This window comes from Macrobrachium nipponense, chromosome 43 (assembly GCF_015104395.2).
Source record: "Macrobrachium nipponense isolate FS-2020 chromosome 43, ASM1510439v2, whole genome shotgun sequence".
Taxonomy (NCBI): domain Eukaryota; kingdom Metazoa; phylum Arthropoda; class Malacostraca; order Decapoda; family Palaemonidae; genus Macrobrachium; species Macrobrachium nipponense.
In genome coordinates this window covers 27667744-27684771 of record NC_061104.1, presented here as the reverse complement: position 1 = coordinate 27684771, position 17028 = coordinate 27667744, and the positions used below count along the sequence as shown (strand labels likewise).

Genomic DNA, 17028 nt, shown 5'->3' with positions numbered 1-17028 from the left:
ATGGAGAACTTCTGTTTCTGAACAAACTTGTTCAGAGCGCTGACATCCAGAACTGGTCTCCAGCCCCCGAGGCTTTCGCAACCAAGAAAAGACGATTGTAAAACCCTGGGGAGCTTTGATCCAGCACTAGCTCTATAGCTCTCTTGTCCCACATCTGATCCACCATTTGTTGAAGAGTATCTTTCAACACAGGGTCCTTGTAATTGGCGGACAATTCCCGCGGAGTTGACGTCAGGGGAGGATTGTCCAGGAAAGGAATGAGGTATCCCTTCTGTAGAACAGACATAGACCAAGCGTCTGTATCTATGAGAGTCCAGGCTTCCGCAAATCCCCCCCGGAGCCTGGCACCTACTGGTGTTTGGAGGAGCGCCACTTCACTTTCCCCTTTCAAAGGGACGGAAGAGGCTCTACCTCTCTTCTCATGTCGCTTTCTTTTCTTTTAGCGGTAACCTCTAGCGGGAGGGCCTCCTCGAAAGGGCCGAACAGCGTAGAAACACCTTTCTTGTCTCCCACCATCACTGGTCTCTTCTTCCTGGATGATTGCAGGAGAAGATCCTGTGTTGCTTTCTCCGTCAGAGAACGGGAAATGTCCCTCACCAACTGCGAAGGGAACAGAAAGTCAGACCTGGGAGCGAATAACAAGGCTGCCCTTTGCGAATGGGATACCGCTTTTGTCAAGAAAGCGCTAAAAACAGATCTCTTCTTCAAGAGACCTGCTCCAAATAAGGAAGAAACTTCCCCTGAGCCATCCTGTACCGCCTTGTCAATACAGGACAAAATTGCAAGGAGTACGTCCGGATCGAGTCCTTCCGAGGCATGAGCCTTCTTGGACATCACCCCAAGGGACCAATCTAGGAAGTTGAAGACTTCTAAAATGTGAAAAAGTCCCTTGAGGAGATGATCCAACTCTGAAAGACCCCAAGTTATCTTCGCAGTATGAAGGCTATGTCTCCTGGATGCATCTACCAGACTGGAAAAGTCAGCTTCAGCCGAAGCTGGGAGAGTGAGCCCCATATTCTCCCCAGTCTGGTACCAAATACCTCTCTTGCCCGTAAGTCTAGCGGGAGGCATGCAAACACCGTTCTGACTAGCTCCTTCTTGGTTAGCATCCAGTTATCCAGCGACTGAAGAGCTCTCTTCATAGAAATCGTCGGCCTCATCTTCAAAAAAGCCGACGACTTCGGCGTCTTAGAGCATGAAAAAAGTGAACGAGGCGAAGGAGGAGCGGCAGGGATCAATGCATCTCCGTATTCCTGCAGGAGGAGAGCTGTCAAAACTTTGTAGTTAGACAGCCCTTCTCTGCTGTGAGTCCTCCGTCTTCTGAGTCCTCTTCCAATATCGGATCAGAAGGAGAAGTCAATTCCCGTTCCGGGTCTTCCTGCCCAATAACTCTCTCTACGGGAGACAAACTCCTAATAGGAGAGGGGCTAAGAGTATGTATAGCGCTCTCTGCTTGGCTGGCTCCTCGCGCCTGGCTGGCGCCTCGCGCCTGGCTGGCGCCTCGCGCCTGACTGATGCCTCGCGCCTGACTGACGCCTCGCGCCTGGCTGGCGCCTCGCGCCTTTCTGGTGCCATATCCTTGTATGGATGATGCTTGTCTGGCGCCTCGCGCCTGGCTGAATCTTCGCGCCTGGCTGCTTCCTCGCGCTCGGGCTGACGCTGCTGGTCTGGCAGAACGTATCACGTCTGGGATATATCCTCGCGCCTGTAAAGCGTTTCTCGCTTGTCTGGCGCTTAATCCTGTAAGAAACGCTTCTCGTCTGGAGGAAACCTCGCGCTTGACTGGCGCCTCGCGCTTGTCTGGCGTTTCAAAATCGTCCAAAGAGTCTCTATCAGAATAGATCTCAAACGCCTCACGTCCCACAGGAGCCTCACTCCTGGCGGGAGAAGGAAGACGAGACTTCTTGACAGGAAGCCTCACGTCTTTCTTACGAGGGGGATCCTTCGAAAGGACTCCTACCAAGGCGAAAAACTGTTTTCTTGCACAGCCAAAATGAATCCTCTTGGAAGCTTCTCCGGCGTCTTCTTGAACGGGAGAGGGAAACCTCGAAGGAGTTTTGTCCAAACCATGGGACGTCAAAACCCTCTTAGCCTTCTTGATCGAAGGAGGCGCTTCTTCCGAAAAGCGTTCGGGGCTAGAATCCAAAACAGGATCTTTCCAGTGCCTTTTCAGGGGCCTGGACAGGTCCGAATCCTTCCACCCACCCTAGTTTAGGAGAGAGAAGACGACAAGAGAAGCACTCTCTGAGGAACGCTTTTCTATAGCGGTCCTGAGCAGTCTGTCTACTTACAGAGCCTGCTGAAGGGACGCCTGACCGGGGGGAATTCTCCACAACCTCCGTACGGCTTTCGACTTTCCTTCTCCTCTGGGCTTGGGAGCTTGGAAGAGGTCTAGGGCCTGGGAGCGTCGCAGAGACGGTCAGACGCCCCCTCCACAACACTGGGGACACTCACTTCACTATAATAGTCACTTTCACAATCCTTACCCTTTCATGGCAGCCATTTTGGATTTCATCCTGTGAAGAGTAGCTTTCAGTTCAGCAATTTCCGAGGCCGAATCTGAATGTAAAGCCAGTGAGGGCCCTGATACAGAATTAGAATCAAATGCATAGTTAAGGGAAGAGTCAGAATCATTAAAAGGCTCAATAGGCCTTGTACTACTACCCGCACCCTTAGATGCCGCCCTTCGACTCTATCCCTTTCTAACTTCTTCAAGTAAGAAGTTAGAGTCTTCCATTCCTCAACATTCAACCTCTCACATTCATGACAGGTGTTAGAAATAGAACAATCAAAACCTCTACATTTGCGACATACAGTGTGAGGATCAACCGAAGCCTTCAGTATCCTCACCTTGCAGCCTACATTCACACACATTCTCACACAACCACTTGAATCAGACATTCTTGAAGAAAAATCAAAAGCAAGTCCAAATCCAGTCCACAGTAGCGAATGCCCAAAAACAACGATCCAGGTACGTCACCAAAAGTCCACAAAAAAGATGATCAAGTGTCTAGAAAAGCGAATTCCAGTCAGGAGGTGGCAGCAACGATGTTGATACCACCGGCGACAGAAAATATATGAGTAGAAAACGGGAATGGTTCCTAGTCCTGCCGCCCAGGGCAGGCCGGTAGATCACCTGACCTACCTGTAGCGAGTGGCGCGAAATTTGAATTTCTGTCGGGGACGACGGAGTCTTAGCTATGTAGTTAATATATCTGACAGGTAAGTTGATTGTATGAACATAAAAGCATAAACATTTATAAAATCGACACATCGATCACTAATTTGCACTTTTGTTTATATCGATATTTTTCGGAAGAGCGGCAGGCGGCGGCTCACAAGAAAGAACATGAAAAACATCGTATTTGATAACGTGAAGAAGGCAGTTTCAAAAAGCTGCCTTTGTATCATATTTCTGTACAGAAATAAAAATGCCTTTCACGTAATACATTTTCATAAACATTTTAAACAAAAGCATGAGCATTTATAAATCGACACATCCATAGCTAAATTTGCACTTATGTAACTCAATATTTTCGGCATAGAACAGCGTCAGAGGCATATATTTTACCCTAATACCTACGTAATAACTCTCCATAAAATTTGTTAATATAATTTGCATAACCTTTATGGTCTGAACGGCATTCTACAAATGTATGAACTCGTTAGACAACGGCGCTAGCGGCGCTGTTAAATGAAAATTGTGTCATAAAGATACCTTTAAAATGCCTTATTTTTTTAATGAATATTTTTGACGACCGCCGGTAAAACCGATTCGCCGTTGAGTGATTGCGCCGTTAACCGCGGGCCGCCTGTACTTATATGTCTAATAGACATGCATTGTCAACCATGGTGCTTGCATCTCTAAGACGTTAATATGTAGGTGTAAGAAGTATTGAGTCCAGTACCCTGGACTTATAAAGATATCTGAGAATAGGACATCTGTAGAAAGGGAGAGCTCAAGAGGAATTCCCTTTAAGAATGTTGGAGTTATCGTGCCACCAAGCTAGATCCTGCTTCATGTCCAGGTTTAGAAGAATTATAAGGTGAGGCAAGTCTTTCAGGGAAGACTGGTTGTTTCATTGCCACTGGAGAGAGAGTGAAGGTGACTGCAATTTGTCCACACAAAAAGTGACCCAGAATTACTTGCCACTGCCAAGCTGGTTGTTCCTTTTTCTATAAGAATTTGGCTGTGACTTCTTTGAGGTTGTCCAGCTGGGAAACAGCTAGGAAGGCCTTCACTGCTATAGTGCCCAGAAGCATCCCCAATACTTGATCTGTTGCTTGTGGGTAAGATTAGACTTCTGTCTATTTATCATAACACTATGACCAGAAGACATGTTTGTCCCAAAGGAGGCTCCTTGGAAGAAGTGAGAACAACCAAATTGTTCAGATAATGTAGGACAGAAATGCCTTTCATATGATCCAGGCAGACACAAGGTGAACACCTGCATAAACACCTGAGGGGTTGTTGCCAGACTGAAGCATTACACCTAGAATTGGAAGACCATTCTGCTGCAAGTGGAGGAACTTTCTCAAGTTACAGAAAATTCACGGAATATGAGTGTTTAGACTTGGTGAAAAAAATACTAGTAAGCTCTCAAACACTAGAAAGATCTCAAACTCTACAAAGATATAAAATTATTGTAATAAAAAATAATTACTGGATTTGAATAATAGAAAAATTGCATTCCAAAAATAGGTCATTAGAATTTGTGAAAAATTAGTGAAAAAATTCACAGCTCAAGAATGGAAATCCTCTGGGAAAAAATGATTGAACACAAAGTAGAGAAACAGTGGCAGTTAGTATGACACCTTACTGAAAGGTAAAAAGTGCTTAAATCCAAGTATTAACCACTACAAAAGCACGCTATATGAGAAAGAAGCTAAAAGATAAGGAAATGGGTAGATGAAACAAATGAATAGTGCATCATAATAACAGCAAAATTGTGCCATTCTTGGCAGAGGACAAAAACAAATCTGCTCAAAATGAAGCCATAGTCATGAATGACATGAATACATATATCAGTTGGTGTGACTGAGAGCAATTAGCACAACAAGGCTATTAACAACAAATGAGATTTTGAAAAAAGGTGTGACCACAGAATCTTAAGATCCATTGCCAGAGAACAGAGAAATCATATTATACATAAGGAGTTGGACGGAAGTGGTACCAAGAGGCTGGACAGTACAGACACATTGTCAAAGACTGAGATGGCTTGAACCACACAATGAGGGAAAGGGTAAGGAACAGTAAAGCAGTAGATATAGAAGCAGCAGGATGGAGGCCTGTAAGAAGGATTAGGAAATCATAAAAAAAGGGGACATATAAAGACCTCAACCTAACAGTTCAGAAAAAGAGAGCATATGAAAATGCACAAAAGTGACTACATCTAACCCCATGAAAGGAAGTGCAGACATGAAAATGTTTATCAAGAAGATTAGTACATTTTTCTTGTATGGAAAACGGACCTAGAGAGTGTTTTTCATGTTAATGTACACATATTGATATGTTTTAGATAAAAATGTCTTCTAGATTTGTGATGCCAAAAGTTACAATATTTTCCTTCATGTTTGATATAAAGGACTTTGTAGCTCTTATGGAGATAAAGGTTAAAAAATTATCTACTGTGGATCAATTAATTCTTACCCACAACTCCAACCAGTGAATTAACAGATGGTCTTTCTCCAAGGTCAGAAAGCAGGACATGTAATGGTCACTGCTGTCAGGTGCCAAAATCTCTTCATGGTCTAGCAACAGCTGATGAGTTTCACATATCTCCTGTAAAAATAATTACACCACAAATAGTAATTTCCAAGGTTAAATGGTTTACATAGATAGATCATAGACTACACTCAGCAGAATATACCTCCTCAACATATAATTTTATGTTTGTGTTAGTTTTCTAAATAATAACTTCAATTTAAAATCTGCTAAAAGGAACAATTAGTATGTGCTACTCTCTACACTTACTGTAACAGCAAGGACTCTTAAATTTTTTTTAATACTATAGGACTGATAGTACTAGGAATATTTTTTTGATTTCATACAAAATAATGATTATTGATATAAATATTTTTACAGTGAAATGAAGTTTTATATATAATTACTCATTAATTGATGGTAGCTTAAATTTGGAAATTTGCGGTAGCAATAGCCTTTTGTTTATGTAGGAGACAGACACTGCCCACTTTCAGGGTAAGAGAGGAACAACTCAGCCAAAAGCTCAAATTAGTTTTCCTGTTGGTAAATATGTATAAAACTTAATTTATCATAAAAATATCATTTCTATATTATTATTATTATTAATAGGGGTAGTTTTCCAGACCTCTGAGTCTCAAGTAGACTCTTCTCGGGCTGGTTCTCAGGGATCAATCCTGAGAAGGGAAAAAAAAAAAAAAAAAAAAAAAAACACAAAAAAAAAAAAAAAAAAACTTTATTTGAGAACCAGTCTTATTTAAAAAAATTTATGATTTTATTAATTGAAAAATCCCTGCTTTCAGCAAGAATATTTTTCATTTCCGAACTCCGCAGATAAATAGATCTTTGCTGTGTCCAATTTGGGCACTCAACAAGCAAATGCTGTACTGCCTCAGGGGTTTGACATCTGTTACATTTCACCTGGGTCAGCATGTGGTGTTGACATCAAGTGACCATGTGAGTCTTTGTGTGTCCTATACGTAGCTTGCTAGGATCACCTCTTTTGATCTTTCCTCCTGTGAGGATGCCTCCATGCATTAGACTTCAGTTTTTATGTTTTTAAGTTTATTTGTTGTTGGCACCGAGGCCCATTCTTCTTTCCAATCCTGGTAAATCAATGTTTTAACAGATTTTACCAGTATGACACTGGGGCATATGAAATTGTTGGAGGGATAGGTGCAGGCTAATTTGGCAGCAGAGTCTGCATATTCATTTCCTTTTATTCCCGCGTGTGCTGGGATCCAACATATTTCCATTGATATTCCTGATTGGAGAGTTGATGAATTTTTATTTGAATTTCCTGTACTATTTGGTTTCCTGGTTTATACTGTCTTATTGCATACATAGCGCTACATGAGTCACTGAAAATAACAGAGACACTTGCTTTTATGCCTCAGATATCATATCTAGAGCCATCTGTATGGCTGTGACTTCAGCAGTACAGTTACCATCCGAGTTACGACCTGCGCGAGTTACGTCCACCCGTACTTACGACAGTGTCCGACAGGGGTCTATTTTTTATATTTTATGGCGGCGTTTACTGTTTGGCAGCGCGGTATGACAGTTACGACGGCGCCGGCAGCACAGCATCCCAGACAGACTCATCCCAACCACCTCACTCACTGTCCTAGACATTGTGCAAAGTACTGTAACATTGTAGCAGGAACATTTTTTTCATTACACCTTTGCCATGGCCCTAAGAGAAAGTCTGACTCATCAGAATGCAATTTCGCCAAGAAAGCTAGGAAGGCACTGATGTTGGAGATGAAGATGACGTAATCAAGAAATATGAAGGTGGGATGAAAGTTAATTGTATAAGCAGAAGTCTCCATCTCTCCCACTCCACGGTCTCCACCATTCTAAAGGACAAGGAAAGGATTAAGGACGCAGTGAAAGGAGCAGCCCCAATCAAGTCTACTATATCACCAAACAGCGTGAAGGACCAATAGCAGACATGGAAAAGTTGTTATTTACGTGGCTGGAAGATAATAGACAAAGAATGTGCAAGTGATGTTGCGAGCAGTGCAAAGCAAGGCAACAAGTTTATTTAAAATGTTAAAAGAGAAAGGAGTTGAAGAATATGCTTCGTTGGAGTTTATAGCGAGTGATGGGTGGTTTTGTCGATTCCGAGATCGGTACCAAGTGCACCATGTTCTGACGAAAGGCGAGGCTGCTAGCAGTGATGCGCCTGCTGCTAAGGCATTCGTTGAAGAATTTGATAAACTAATTGTGAAAGAAGGATATTGCCTGAACAGATTTTTAATGTGGACAAAACTGCCTTGTTTTGGAAAAAGATGCCGAAAGGCACGTACATAAGCAAAGAATTCACGAGTGCACCAGGGCATAAGGCAATCAAAGAAAGATTCACGCTATTGTTCGGTGGAAACATCGCAGGACATAAATTAAAACCTTTTTTGATTGCGCTTTCAGAAAACCCACGCGCACTGAAGAATGTGAACAAACATGCCCTTCCCGTTTATTACCGAAGTAACAGAAAGGCCTGGATGATGCTAGCACTGTTTGAAGATTGGTTTTTAAACTGTTTTGTTCCCAAGGCACATCAATATTGTAGCGATAAGGGCATTCCGTTTAAGATTTTATTAGTGCTTGACAATGCGCCTGGCCACCGACGCACTTGGATGATGATCATCCTAACGTGCGAGTTGTCTTCCTTCCCCCTAATACCACCCCCTAATCCAACCCATGGACCAGGGTGCGATTTCTACGTTCAAGGTGCACTACGTAAGAATTTCCTTTGACCAAGCCATCGAAGCTATGGATGAAAACCCTGAGCTGACTTTGCACTATTATTGGAAATCGTACAACATTTACCATTGTATCAAGCATGTCGCTAAAGCTTGGGATTTGGTGACAGAAAAATGTATGAGTGGTATTTGGAAACACTGCTGCAAACGCTTCCTCAGAGATTTTGTTGGCTTCGATAACGAAGAGGAATTAAGCAACGTCCGAGGAAAATTGTTAGCTTGGCATAGCAACTTGAGTTAGGATGTGATGAAGAAGAAATTGAAGAACTGATAAGTGAAGAACCTGAGGAATTAACAAATGAAGAACTGTTAGCAATAGAAGAAGAAAGGAAAGCTGAAGAAGAAAGAAGAGAGGAAGAAAAGGAAGTTGTAGAAGAGGAGGAGACGAACGAAAGTTTACTGTAAAGGGATTATCGGAAGCCATACAAATGCTTAATACAATGCTGCATAAATTGGAAGGAATGGATCAGAATGTTGAAGAACGGTTTGCCCGGATAGAGAGATCTATGCAAGAAGTAATGAGGCCATACAAGAAATCTACGATGAAAAGAAAAAGCAGAAGATCCAAACGACACTTAGCATATTTGTCAAACGAACACAAAAGCCCGCCTCATCCAGCATCGAAGCCACCCCTCCCCTACATCGGCCAGCGCAGTAACCACCCCACCCCTCCCATCCCCTGCTCGCTGACTTAACAGCTGATCTTTCTTTCGACCGTGCTATGAAGAAAGTGTTGATGACGTCGAACCAAGCACCAACGTGAACATTAATTTTGAGTGTTGTTTTGCTTATTTTTTTACATGCATATGTATTTCTATTTTGTACTACAGCTGTATGTTCTATTTTTGAACTGTAACTTTCTATTCGTATTTTGATCTTCATTTGTATTTTTGTATAATAAATTCAACTGCAGTAATAAATATTTTATTTCTAAAACCATATTATATTAAGATGGTATGTACGCTAGTATATCAACTAAGCAACTGAAAAAAAAAGCTAATACATTGCACCTACAGTATAATATTAAAAAATATCTCTATGATAAAATGATAAAGTGAAACTAAAAGGCATAAAAATGATAAATACATAAACAGCTTGTACGTATAGTACAACAGTAATATTATTCAACAGAAAAAGTATGATAAAAGTGAAACTAAAAGGCTCATATATAATAAACAGCTTGTATATACATATGTACAGTAATATTATTCAACAGAAAAGTATGATAAAATTATAAAAGTGAAACTAAAAGGCATAAAAATGATAAATAAACAGCTTGTATATACACAATAATAATATTCAACAGAAAAAGTTACTTAAAAATGCAACACATTCATATCATATGTCCTCGAGTACAGTATAATCTTCCACTTTAACCGAGTACTTATAATCCACATGTCGGCCATTTTGGCTGGTATTTTCGACTAACGACCATTCTGACATACGACCTGTTGGTCGGAACGGATCTAGGTCGTAACTCGGATGGTAACTGTAAATACTGATGATATTGAAGGCAGGCTTTTTTTAATTAACATATTTTCGAATATGCAGATGCTCCTACTCCAACATTATTTTTGGAGCCGTCTGTATATACCATAAATTTGTTGCCTTTTCTTCTAATGATGCTCCAAAGCATGGTTGGCAGGTACATTTACCGTACTTGTTTCATTTGCTTTTTGAGTAGGTAAGACAGGGAGGTACATATCTTTACTCGATTTAAAATCCATGGTGGTAGCAATTCCATTGGTGGGTGAAAAATTGGATCCATATTATGTATGTTCATTATGTATCAAGCTCTTTTGGGAAAGAGCTAGTACTATTAACTGCTGTTACTTGATTACAGTTTTGGAAGCAGTAAGCTGCAGGAGACGATCCCGCTTGCATTGAAAGACCTCTTTGTATTGTTATTAAATTACGGTGATGTTTTAAGTTTTGGGCAAAATACCTGCCTCCACCAAAAGTGAGTTTGTTGGGGACGATCGGAATGCTCCTGTGCACAATCGCACGCCTTCATGGTGCACTGCATCGAGAGATTTTAATGCAGATTCTGAGGCGGATGAATATATTGGACAGCAGTAATCTATTATGGATAAGACTGTTGCCTTATATATCATTAATAAAATGTCTCGTTTTGCTCCCCAATTAGTGTTTGATAACTTTTTTAATATGGCAAGGGCTTTGATGCCCTTGGCTTTAATGTATTTGATGTGCTCTTTCCAATTTAAATGTTGATCAAATATTACTCCTAGATACTTGATTTTTGTACAAAATTGTATTTCAGTGCTATAAAGATGCAGTTTGATTGTTTGGTTCTTCATCCACCATTTTGTCTTTGTAGAAGACGATTGCTTTTGTTTTATCAGTTGAAAATTTAAATCCAACTGAATTTGCCCAACTACATATATTTGAAATGGCAGTACTGAGAACTATCTGAGCATGTCTCAAATTACTAGTACTCGTATAGTAAATGACAAAGTTATCAACATATAAACTGTTTTACACCACTTGGTAAATTTATAGTAATGTCATTGATTGCTAAAGCAAACAATGTACAGCTCAATACACTACCTTGAGGGATTCCTTCTTCCAGTTTATAGGTTACTGAGTTAGGAATTTTCTACTCTTACTTGAAAAATTCTGTTTGTTAAGAAGTTCTTATAAATATTGGTAAGTGGCCTCTTAGTCCCTTGGAGTGGAGTTTTTGCATGATGTTATGTTTCCATGTTGTATCGTATGCTTTTTCTATATAAAAAATATAGCTACTGTTAATTTCTTTTGTTCAAAGCCTTTTTGATATGATCTTCTAAATGTGTTAAGGGATCTAGGGTTGATCTGCCAGCTATTGAACCAGATTGTGTTGGTGTTAAAATGGATTCTTTGGTTATTACATACGTTAATCGTGCATTAACCATTTTTTCTAAGATTTTGCATAGGCAACTTGTTAGAGATATCGGTCTATAATTGGATGGATTACTTGCATCCTTTCCTGGTTTGTTTATTGGAATAATTATGGCATGTTTCCATTTATCAGGAAAGACACGTTTTAGCCAGATACTATTGTAAAACTTTTAATAAATATGATTTAGCTATTGGAGCTAATTTTTCTATCATTTCAAATGATATTTTATCATATCCTGGTGCAGAGGGATGACAAGAGTTGATGGATTATCTAGTTCATCCATGTTAAAAATATAGTTATATTCCAGGTCTTCAAGAGTTTCAAAATTGAGTATTATATTTTCTTTTTGTTTTCTTTTTGATATTTTGAAAATGTGTATCTAGGCTGGAGTAAGCACTGATGTTTTCAAAATGTTTCCCAATTATGGTTTTGTATTTTCATAAGTATGGCATGGTATATTTTTTCCATTTAAATGTATTGCACTTCTTGGAGGTCTTATATGTTTTCCATTGATTTCCCTTATCTTTTGCCAGACATCCCTTGCGGAGTGTTTGAAGATAGGTTTGAGACATATTCCTTCCATGATGCGATTTTTCAGCTATTACCAGTTTTTCTAAATTTGGCTGTATATTTGTTATATAGTGGTTTAATGTGGTTAATTGTTATGTTTGTTATAACTATTTTGTTTAATATGTTTATACTATAGGGCATTTTGTTGAGTGATTTAAGGCGAGTTTTGAGTCTGTTGAGATTGCGACTCAATATATGTTTTATTTTACTTAATGCTGTTAAAGTTGGATTCCACCATGGGACAGGGGATTTTGTGGAATGTGATTTGGTTTTTGGAATACTTTTATCTGCAGCATTTATTATGAGTTTGAGAAGGATTCACATGTAGTATTGTGATCTTCATTATGTGGGAATGGTGGTATGTTTCGTGTGTATAGGAAATATTTATCCCAGTTAGCTTTTTGGATATTATATCTTGTAGGTGGCAATATTTTGACATTACTTAAGTAGTTCAGAATGATTGGGAAATGGTCACTTGTGTATGAATCGTCTAGGACGTTCCATTCAAATTTCTCCGCTACATCATTTGAAACGTAATGAAATGTCAATTGAAGAAAAGGTTAGGTGTATTTGAAAAAATATGTTGGAACTTCACTTTCATTGAGACAATACAGGTTGTGTTTCATTATAGTATTCTCTATGTTGATTCCGGATGTGTCAGTGGGGTTATTAATATCCCATAATGGATTAGGTGCATTAAAATCTCCTACTATAAGTAGTGGTTCCTGTATACTTTTGCTAATAAGTTCAGAAAAATCACTGAAATTTGCATTGAAATTTGGTTGGTTATATAAATTACAAATAGTGATTTTACTTTTATCAGGCAATACAGTTTAATTGATGTTATTTGATATGGCATGGATGGTATGTCAACAGGTTCATATGTAATGCTATTATGAACGTATATGGCTGTGCCTAATTTTCCAACCGTCAGTTGGTGAATAACAGGCAATTCGCGGACTCACACATTCGCGGATTTCTCTCATGAACGTTTCCCTGCATTATTCGCGGGAAAAATTCATCGCATTCGCGGTATTTTTCTATGATAAATATCCACAAATTCCTGGTTTTTTTTTGATGAATTTCATCATAAAATGCACTTTTTGTGATAAAACTATTAAAAAAAACCATGTAGGAAAATTTTTATGGTTTTTCTAGAGTTTAACTAACAAAATAGGCTGTTTTTAGCATTTTTATAGGGGTTCCAAACATTCGCGGGTTCTAACTATTCACGGGGGGGTCTGGTACGCTCCCCGCGAATACGGGGGGACCACTGTATTTGTAGGGTTACTTCCTATATGCACATTGGGTTGTGGTCTCGTATGATTCTTTGTAATTAACCCAAGACGTAGTCGGGTTAAGAGACCATTTATATTCCATTGAATGATTTTATATTCCATTATTGGGAGGAACTGGTGTTAAATTCTGTAAATTGATTGCTGATTTTACTTTATCTCGTAGTTTATATGCATTTGAATTTATTTGTGGTTTTTTTAATTGTTGTATTTGTATGTTGGTTATTAGATTCTGCAGTTGTTTGTTTTTCATAGTTGAATATTAATAAGTTCTACTTTTGATTTTATTATTTCCTTTTGTATTCTTTTAAGGATTCAGAACATAATTCGTTCTCATGTTGGTGTTGTTAAAGGGCACCTCCTTAATTTGGTTAAAATTGTGTCAATACAATTTCGTACTGTGTCCTCTGTCTTGGTAGTTAGTGGTATATGTACTTACAAAGCATTCATTACAACCACAAGATGAAGCATGTTTGGTAATGTTAATTATTGGTTCAAAAGTTTTTTGGTCTAGCTTTAGAAATTTCTGGTTTTGTAATTCTATTGTTCCTTTTCTGTAGTGATAAGGACTGTTGGTTTGAGGGGTTATTTGTTTTGTTGTTGTTAATGGGATATTTGGGTCTTGTGGATGGTTGGGGGGTGATAGTTATATTTTGGTTTGGTTTAATGGTATGATTTTCATTAGTATTATTTGATGGAAATTGTAAAGAGTGATCTTTACTGTCCAGATGTTGGTTGTTTGATTGAGATTGAGGGTAATTGTGTATTTCCACTTGTGATGAGGTTAGTTTAATATCTTTTTTAAAATGTTCTCCTGGTGTAGTTGGAGTCTCTCTGGATTGATTGTAATTTTCAATATTTACTTCTTTTTTTCCCTTAGGTGGGGTTCTTTCTAGAATTCTTTTCTTTTTGCCAGTTCGATTATCGTCATTATTTAATTCTTTCTTCTATTGGAAGTTCTTTTCCATGGATAACTGAATCATCTATGTTAGTGGTGGTATTGGTTGTTGTAATATCACTTTTATTTTGGGTTTTCAGTATTATTGGTATGAAATCCAGTTTCCATGTTTATACTATCTTGTTTGTCATTGTGCTGTTTGATGTCTTGATTTTTAGTCACATTTGAAAGGTGGGGGTTTTGGATGGATTGTTAACGCCTCTTACTTTTAGCTCAAGTCTGGCTTCCATGACTGACATTCCTGTTCTATTTATTAACAACTGAAGTTCTGTGTTATATTGGTAAAATGAACACTCCTTAGATTTTGCGTGATGGGCTAATCCACAATTAATACATTTGATTGATTACAGTTCCAATTAGTGGTATGGTCATCCGATGCACGACTGCACATATAGCCTTATTACGGCAACTTTTGTATGTGTGTCCATACCTTGAGCACTGTGTACATTGTAGTGGTTTAGGAACAAAAGGACGAACTTCTCTATTTTGTCCAAGAATTTTTATTTTAAATGGTAAGTCTTGGCCTGTAAATTTTATTTTGGCAATGTTGATATTTTTACTTTTATCTTTCCTACTTGAAATAGAGTATATTTCTAAATCGTGGATATTGTTATATCTCAATTTTAGGGAGTCTAGCAATAGTTGTTTTGAAGGAATTATTGTTCATTCATATATGGTTCCATTGTACGATATTGGAGTTTATCAATTTATTTTTGTTTGTTTCTTTTTTATTTATGCACTCTATTTGGTTTTCTGGCTCTGCTGCTTTACTTGGAACAGGGCGTTCCTTTGTATCTTTTATAGTACTTTCACTACTTGTGGCAGTACCTAGGAAATTCGGGAGAGACGTGCCAATGGTCATCAACTATGCCGTAGTTTTTCCATCATAGGGCCCAGGGGTACTCAAATAGAATTTATTTCACAGTTCATAAATTTTGAGTTTTTTACAAAAAAAAAAAAAAAAAAAAAAAAAAAAAAACAAAAAAAAAAAAAAAAATCTTGCAAAGATATCATTGGCCCTTCGCGAAGTTAAATCTTCTGCCAAAGGCACAAGTGAGAAAGGACTCCCAAATGTCCGCATCCCTACCCTACCCCAAAAGGGGATGGCATAACATGATTGGTATGGCCCAAGTGTAAGCAGGAACCCGCTTGCTAGGACTAAGAGTATTATGTTAATACAATTATCCCCATCCTAATCACATTATGGGCAAACTGGATAGAATGCCGAGAGTTCTATTCCTAGAACCAGGCCCCCCCCCCCTGGAATCTGTGGTCCAGCTCCACAGAATAGTTCCGCCTGAAAAAACAGGTCCGAACATTGTCGGGTAGATGATGGATCTACCACAGTTCTCACTATTTAGCTTCGGATTTAAACCCACGTTAAGCCATGATATGTTTTCTCATTTTATTTTGCTTTCAAAAATTTTGGCAAAAAATGGAAAAGTCCACATAAGTTTACTCGAAAATATATAATGTCATATGGGACTCTTGGGTTCGAACCTGGAAGAGATTCCTGAGGTTCGAGAGCCCCCTCACCACGTCAAGGTGGTCCCAAAATGAGGGGGATCATTTTTATGTACCCTACCCAGTAATTACTTAGCTGAATCCATTTGTGGGTGGAGGGATTCATAGACATAAATTACCTCAAAACATTAAAAAAAAAAAAAAAAAAAACCTTTAATGAGATGAGAGCCTACCTGGTAGAGAGCTGCGGCAGGGAGATGCTGCCTCAGGTTGGTGCTCATCAACACCACGTACAGTGGTGTGGCAATAAAGCTAGGATCCACCTCCTACTGAAGTGGGTACTTCACAGTGAAGGGCTAGTTTGATCACTTGAAGCAAGACAAACTTTGCAACGCTGGATATAAAGGATCAACAACAACAGCGAAAGCTATATTAAACATATTTGTCCCTGCGCAGGGCACAGTGCAACAAAAAACATAACCACCATAAACTCTGCCACCTCAACCACATAAAAAATTAAACCACAAACACACAATAAAAATGGTGGGCACTCTAGGTACTCAGTACCCTTCAGGCTCCCCCAAGGGCTAAAAACACCATATTTCAAGGTGATGAGGAGACAAAAGACAAGCTTCCTACACTTCCTCTCTGAACACTATGGCAGCCACAGACAAGGTGGTCCTAATGTGCTGCAATTATTGTAAACCCTTTCAATGTCTTGTAAATAGCACATGATGAACACCGACTTGCATCTCCAGTTGGTCGTTGTAAAATCAAAGTGAGACAAAAATTATGTCTATAAGCCAAAGACAAAGCCACTGCTCTAACATGATGGGCTTTTACCTTCAAGACATATAAAATGTCTTCTTCACTTTGGGAGTAAACCTTCAAAATATGGTCTTAAGAAGAATAAAATAGCATTCCTAGACAAGGGCCTAGATTGCTACCTGGCCCTCTGACTTTTTCTGTTCTTTGTAGATATGTAATACCTAAGGGCCCTCATGGGGCACAGGACTCTTCCACTTCTCAAAGCCTAAGATGTCCGAAAAACTTCTGATGGTAAAGAAGTGAGGCTAGGGATGAGACAGATTCTCATTCTTGCAAGAAAACCCAGAATGAGAAAAAAAATCACAATTTGTTGAAAATTGTATTTTTCCTAACTATACAAATCTGATGTCCTTTAAACAATAGAAATGGTATTCAGCGGCAGCTGGGAAACCGGTCGTAAGCTTCGAACAAGGAGGTTTGGTAGTTAACTGCTTCTCCGACAGTCTGTGGTCCCGCACGACTGAGAGGTGAAGATTCACTTTGCTTTAGGCCCAAGGAAAACAGGAGTGAGGGGTGGCATGAGGTGGGACTGTGTGTAAAGGACCTCA

General features: G+C 39.2%; 1 pseudogene; it reads right to left on the bottom strand.

Moving 5' to 3' along the window:
- Window positions 1-17028, bottom strand: part of LOC135213844 (nicotinate phosphoribosyltransferase-like) — an 88170-nt pseudogene that overhangs the window by 6133 nt on the left and 65009 nt on the right.